Source organism: Octopus sinensis, unplaced genomic scaffold, assembly GCF_006345805.1.
Source record: "Octopus sinensis unplaced genomic scaffold, ASM634580v1 Contig02286, whole genome shotgun sequence".
In the NCBI taxonomy this organism is placed as follows: domain Eukaryota; kingdom Metazoa; phylum Mollusca; class Cephalopoda; order Octopoda; family Octopodidae; genus Octopus; species Octopus sinensis.
Window position 1 is genome coordinate 7,250 of NW_021825547.1, and position 7,818 is coordinate 15,067.

Genomic DNA, 7,818 nt, shown 5'->3' on the forward strand with positions numbered 1-7,818 from the left:
AATGGCTTATAAGCACCGTCTACGCTGCAATTGTTTTTGTTTCAGTACACGGTCTCAGATCAGGTCACTTGCTATGCAAGTATATCTCTGTAATGATAACATTTAATTATAAAAATATGATGAAAATTTCTTTTAAACTTCAAATAGCTGTGAGGGTTCCAGTTGGAATGAAACAAGAACCAAAGAAGTTTAAAGGTGAAAAAAAAATGGTTGAGAACCGCTGGAATCGGTCGACGGTAGTTATACGGAAATTCACTGTTGGCGACGGAAGCAGTACTAGTTCGAAATTAGGGATCTGTACCTTGTTTTGTTTTTTTTTGTTGTTTTTTTTTTGCTTCAGTCACTTGACTGCGGTCATGCTAGAGCACCGCCTTGAAGAATTTTGATCGAACGAATTGACCCCCGTCCACCCACAAAGAAATTTAAGGTGAGTTCATGATGTTTTACTCAAAGTAGTAGTGATGATGGAGGCAATGGGAATAATAATGAGAGAGAGAGAGAGGGGAGCGGGCACGTGAGAGAAAGATAGAGAGGATGTACAACTTTCCTGGACAGAAATTCCTGTGGTCAACATACTGAACCAACTACTGAACACTGTTATTTTTGTTTTATTTTTTGTTTTCTTGAATACATACATACATACATACATACGTACGTACGTACGTACGTACATACATACAAACATACACACATACATACATACATACATACATACATACAACTACATACAACATACATACGTACGTACTACATACATACATACATACATACACACATACATACATAACGCACATACACACATACCTACATAATACATACAACAAATACAATACATACCTACATACATACAGACGTACGTACATACATACATACGTACATACATACATCATACTTTATACATACATACGTACGTACATACATACATACGTACATACATACATACATACATACACACATAAATACATACATACATACATACATACATACATACATACATACATACATACATACGCACATACACACATACCTACATACATACATACATACATACGTACGTATATACATATACATACATACATATACATACATACATATATATATATATATATATATATATATTTATATATACGTATATATTTATGCATGTATGTCTATATATGTTATATATATGTGTATATATACATATATATATATAATATATATGCGTATGCATATGTATGTATGTGTATGTATGTATGTATGTGTGTGTATGTATGTATGTATGTGTGTGTATGTATGTATGTATGTGGTGTGTGTGTGTGTATCAGAATGAACAAAAGTTTTCTTTATTGCGTCGTGATGTCATAAGACGTTTCTCTCACCAACGTCATCGCCGCCGCCGCCGCAAAACCACCACCACCACCACCACCACCCCACCACCACCACTACCATTACCGCCGCCGCCGCCACCGCCACAGCAATCACCGATAGTATTACCACTGCCCCTCTCCCCCACCCCTCTACTGCCAAAACTATTTCCTTCTACTTTCAAAATAAGGACTCAAATTTTTTTTTTTATTAATTTGCTTGTTTTTATATTTTATTTATGTCTTTGTTTTTTTTTTTTTTTTTTTTTTTTTCCTGACAAAAAGTATTTTTGTAAAAAGACACATTCAGTTAGTATTTTACTGGTTTTCTCTGTTATCGAAACCGTTCCCTACGAACACGGATGTAAAGACAGACATCAGTTTGCTGATAACAGTAAGACATCGCTGGTTGGTACACTGCTGTTAAAACAACCAATCAGAACCGAGTTGTGTGTCGTCGTCGTCGTCGTCGTCATCATCGTCTCTGTTAGTTTTATTTTCGTTTTCTTTATTTTTAGCAGTTCTTTTTTTATTGTTTATTTGCTATATTTATTGTTTGTTTGATATCTGAAAGAAAACATTGGGGCGGGGCTGGAGTGCCGCGAAACGATGTCCTACTCTTTCCTGTTGTGTTGTTGCAATTCGGAGAAAAGTTTCTATTTCCCTGCAAGCTCCAGAAAAGCACTTAAGTCGAAACCTTCAAGCCAGATTTTGGCGGAATCTATCTCTGGTGCCGGCTCAGGGAATATTGATTCTTCAACCGATTTCTTCAGAAAAGGTAAAAGTTTTGATTCCAGGCTGTATAGATATATTGTTTTAGTTGAGTCTGATAAGGAAAAGCAGCGCCCATTTCTGACCGCTTTCAGTGACGCGGGGGGAAAGAAAGCGGTTAAGTTATTCTGAAATAGGAAACCTTAACCAAAAAACTCGCAGCCAAGACAAATGTGTAGCATATAAGATCTAATTTCATTTCGCGTGAGGCAATACACAGACAAGCGCCATTCGACTGATTGGCAGACACACTCCTGCCTCTGGCCCACCGACCTGCTGTCTACTCTCTCTCTATCATTTCTACCGCTACTATAACAGCCATGGATAAAGTGTGAAGGCGCGTGGTCTAGTGGTTAAGGTGTTGCACCCACAATCCGGAGATCAGGGTTTCGATTCCCAGACCGGTTCTTGAGCAAAGACATACACACAAAGCGCCATTCGACTGATTGGTAGACACACTCTGCCTCTGCCCACCGACCTGCCTGTCTACTCTCTCTATCATTTCTTCTACGCTACTATAACAGCCATGGATAAAGTGTGAAGGCGCGTGGTCTAGTGGTTAAGGTGTTGCACCCACAATCCGGAGATCAGGGTTTCGATTCCCAGACCGGTTCTTGAGCAAAGACAATACACAGACAAGCGCCATTCGACTGATTGGTAGACACACTCCTGCCTCTGGCCCACCGACCTGCTGTCTACTCTCTCTATCATTTCTACCGCTACTATAACAGCCATGGATAAAGTGTGAAGGCGCGTGGTCTAGTGGTTAAGGTGTTGCACCCACAATCCGGAGATCAGGGTTTCGATTCCCAGACCGGTTCTTGAGCAAAGACAATACACAGACAAGCGCCATTCGACTGATTGGTAGACACACTCCTGCCTCTGGCCCACCGACCTGCTGTCTACTCTCTCTATCATTTCTACCGCTACTATAACGGTCTTTGTTCCTCAGTTCTGGCTAGTCTCGTACCGCCACTACTCAGGCACTCCCTCGTATCCCTTCCCTTATAGATAGGTCGCTCTCGAGCGCTGCAACTAACATGTAACCCTGGTCGTATGATCGGTGCCTAAACCAGTAACCCCCGCCAAGCTTGCTTGGTGATGATCAGGCTGATGTACTGTACTCCCCGAGAGGAAGAAAAGCAAAACCCGTCAGAGGTAGGAGGAACTCAAGAGAGTCAACGGTCATGGATAAAGTCTGAAGGCGCGTGGCCTAGTGGTTAAGGTGTTGCACCCACAATTCGGAGATCAGGGTTTCGATTCCCAGACCGGTTCTTGAGCAAAGACAATTTCCTGTTGCTACAGCTACTCAGCTGCAAATGGGTCACCTTGTGGCACAAGGGTAAGCGGGTGCCTCAGGAGAATCGCTCGAGCGGAGAACTCGTGAGCCATATTTATTACTTAGTGGTCGAAAGGTCGAGTAGCATAACCCAAATTGTGAAACCCGACTGGTTGGTATTGGTTTTTCAAACACACACACACATACATAAATCTATATATACATATATATGTGTATGTGTATATATATATAAACATATACATGCACAACACAGAGAGACATTACATAATATATGTATATATATATATGTATATGTATATATATATATATATATATATATATATATATATATATATATATAATTAAGAAGGAGCTTCTACAGGACTAGAACTGTTTCATTCAAGAGAAATCTTCAGGAAGCTAGTTAACAAGAATTGTATTGGCATTTATACATTTAGGCAGGTTTAAAGGGGTGGTGGGGGACTTTTTGGGGGTAGGCATAGCGCAAAATATCATACTTGGGGGAGTGGTCAAGGAGTCAGTGTTAAATTAGATAAAAGAATAATAAAAAAATAAAAAAATATATATAAAAAAAAGAATAGAGTTTTAGGTAAATAAGGAGATTCTCACTTATACCTATGCACATATGTATACATATATACACACACATACAAACATATATACATATACATACACACATGGTTCCGGGTTCAGTCCCACTGCGTGGCATCTTGGGCAAGTGTCTTCTGCTATAGCCCCGGGCCGACCAATGCGGTTCGGCAAAAGAGACCGATAGAATAAGTACTGGGCTTACAAAGAATAAGTCCCGGGGTCGAATTGCTCGACTAAAAGGCGGTGCTCCAACATGGTCGCAGTCAAATGACTGAAAACAAGTAAAAGAGTAAAAGAGAGAGTATGTGTGTATGTATATACATACATACATATATACACGCATATACATACGCACACACATACATACATACAAACACACCACATACGCATACATCTACATGCAGATACACACACACTCGGACACACGCGCGCGCGCTACACACTCACGCCCATGCAAATAGTTTCCTCTCGTTTTTCTTTTTCTTTCGACAGAAACGCCCTCAAGTCGAAGCCTCGTCTTGAGCAACAGCGGAGTAAGTAGTGCTGTTGTTGTTGTTGTCGTTGTTGTTGTTGTTGCTGTTGTTGTTGTCGTCGTCGTCGTCGTCATCGTGGCCTTGAAGAACATCTGATCAGAGGGGAGGGTGAACAGGGGCCTCTAGATGGTTCCTCGATCTGATAGACATAGAAACCAAATTACGCCTACTTTGGTACATGTCTGCATACATACATACATACATACATACATACATACATACATACATACATACATACATCATGCATACATACATACATACATACATACATACATGCATGCATACATACATAAATACATACATACATACATATATACAAACATACATACATACAAGCATACATACATACATATATACAAACATACATACATGCATGCATGCAAGCATACATACATACATACATACATACATACATACATACATACATACATACATACATATATACATACATACATACATACATACATACATGCAAGCATACATACATACATATATATATACATACATACATACATACATACATACATACATACATACATACATACATACATACATACATACATACATACATACATACATACATACATACATACATATACACGGCTATACAATGCGCTATGTGAATAGTTGTCCCCCTTGTTTGCAAATCAGGAAATCAATTTTTAAGTTCTTGAAATTGTCTCCCCTTTTTCCTTGAAAGTCGCTAACAATTTACCACTAGGTGTTTGTCCTCTTTGTCCAATCAAGAAGAAATTTTCAGTCATTTAACAATCGTCGTGTGTATATGTATGCATATATGTATGTACGTTTGTATTCTTATTCCTGGTAGAATTTATGTGGGTAGCGGATTACTACCTGTAATCTGGGGTATCTGCATGCTTTCAACTGCCTTTCAAGTGCTTAAAACCCTTCTGATAATCTCTTCTGTCCATAAGAGGCAATCTTTATGTTGTAGATCTACATTGGACATTGGCGGTGAGTTGGCTGAATCGTTAGCACGCCGGGCGAAATGGTTGGCGGTGTTTTGTTCATCTTTACGTTCTCAGTTCAAATTCTGCCAAAGTCGACGTTGCCTTTCATCCTTTCGGGGTCAATAAAACAAGTACCAGTTGAATACTAGGGGTCGATGAAATTGACTCGTCCCCACCTTCTCCAAGCTCCTCTTGTGGAAAAAAATTGAAAATAATAATAATAATAATAATAATAATAATAATAATAATAATAATATAATAATGATAATAGTAATAATGATTTCATTTATTTGTCACAAGGGCGAAAGATGAGGGTGGTGCTCCATCATGGCCGCAGTCAAATGACTGAAACAAGTAAAAGAATAAAAGAAAAGAATAATTATAATAATATAGTAATAATAATAATAATAATAATTATTATTATTATTATTATTATTTTATTATCATCATCATCACATTCTCATTATTATTATTATTATTATTATTATTATATTATATTATTATTATTATTATCATCATATTACCTCATCATTATTATCATATCATCAATCATTATGTTATTATTATTATTATTATTATCATTATTATTATTATCATTATTATTATTATTATTATTATCATCATTCAACACCTGGTACTTTCAGCCAAAATTTCTTCTGCATCACCTGTTACACTTCCGTGTTACTGGGCTGTGTTCAGCATTGTGTGCCCTTTACTGTTATTGGAAGTGCGCAAACTCTTCCCAGTATCGTATTGTGTTAGTTTCTTTCTCCTATATTTTTAGGTGTGGTGCAGTCTTTTATTGTATTAGCTTTTTTGTATTATTGTGTGTTGTGTGTGTAACGCGTTGAGTAATTGGATTGCTGGTGGTTGTTTATTTCATTGGATATTTGCTGTAAAGAGTGCGTCTTATGATTGACGATTGTTTTGTATAAGTTGTATTATTATTATTATTATTATTATTATTATTATTATTATTATTATTATTAACAGGATGAAATGTACCCAAGTTCTAGCGAGATATATGTTGATCATCCAGATACGAATCCTAAAGTTCAGTATTCCCTTGTGAAGACAATTGGATCCGGGTATTCATTATTTACTGTTTTGCTACGAAGTTGCTTTTTCTATTATCACTAAGTCCTCTTTTCTATTGCTGTTGATGCTGTTGTTGTTATTATTATTGCTGTTGTTGTTGATGTTTTTCTTTTTGTTGTCGTGGTTGTTTAATCTTGAGTCAGACATTTCTGAGAAAAGTTTGGACATTTTTTATTGTAGCTCTCTTTGATAACGTATGACACTTATATATACAGAGTGCGTAAGATATTTGAGGACAGATTTATGTTTATAAAAGAACAGATATATAATATCTCTCTATATATAAACGGCAGTTTGTCTGTCTGTGTGTCTGTGTGTCTGTCAGGTTGTACCCTCACCCTGACAACAGCTTTCAACCGATTCTGATGAAACTTGACACACACATAGCCCAATGTCATAATTCAAAACTAACGCAGCTAAAATTTTGAAAAGTTTCCCCAGTTGTGAAAAATCGATAAATTCGACATGGGGTCGAGAATCTAAGCTTTTTATATGCAACACATTTTCTTTCTAGGGGACACAACTCGACCTTTTTATCGCCCAAAAAGACAGCTAGGAACATCGTATACACAGAAGTATTCGAGTGAAGAGAAGACATTGCAACCTACACATGCGCCTTCGTTCCTTAGAGGGAAAGGACTAGATTGGGATTAGTCGTTGCCTACTAGGGGCTCTTACATACCCGGGCAACGCCGGGCTATGCTGCTAGAAGATAATAAATTTATTTATCAAAAAATGCTATGAGGATAGAAATAAATCTTTTCTAAAATATTATTCAATAAAGCCACCTTCAGCTTCAACAACTGCTTCTATATGAGATCTAAATCGTGTACATGCTCGAATCAAGTGGTCCTGGTTCATTTTGGATATTACTCTGACTATGGCAGCTTTTAAAGGATCTTTGGTGTTATAGACATGTTCATTGACCTCTTTCTCAACAACGCTCCACGTGTAATAGTTCTATGAATTGAGATCTGGGGAATTAGGAAGCCAAATGTTAGGGGTTATGTGATCATGAAAATGATCAGCCATCCATTCCTGTGTTACTAGAGCCATGTGTGGAGGTGCAATGGCCCAGTGGTTAGGGCAGCGGACTCGCGTCATAGGATCGCGGTTCGATCCCAGCCGGGCGTTGTGAGTGTTTATTGAGCGAAAACACCTAAAGCTCCACGAGGCTCCGGCAGGGGATGGTGGTGATCCCTGCTGTA

General features: G+C 37.9%; 1 long non-coding RNA gene across 1 annotated transcript; it reads left to right on the plus strand.

The window, feature by feature from the left end:
- The first annotated feature begins 2,039 nt into the window (after positions 1 to 2,039).
- LOC118760943 lies at positions 2,040 to 6,618 on the plus strand. The gene is made up of 3 exons (XR_004997050.1): positions 2,040 to 2,124; positions 4,501 to 4,541; positions 6,506 to 6,618. It is a non-coding gene; the product is annotated as an uncharacterized LOC118760943 (long non-coding RNA).
- Positions 6,619 to 7,818: the final 1,200 nt, after the last annotated feature.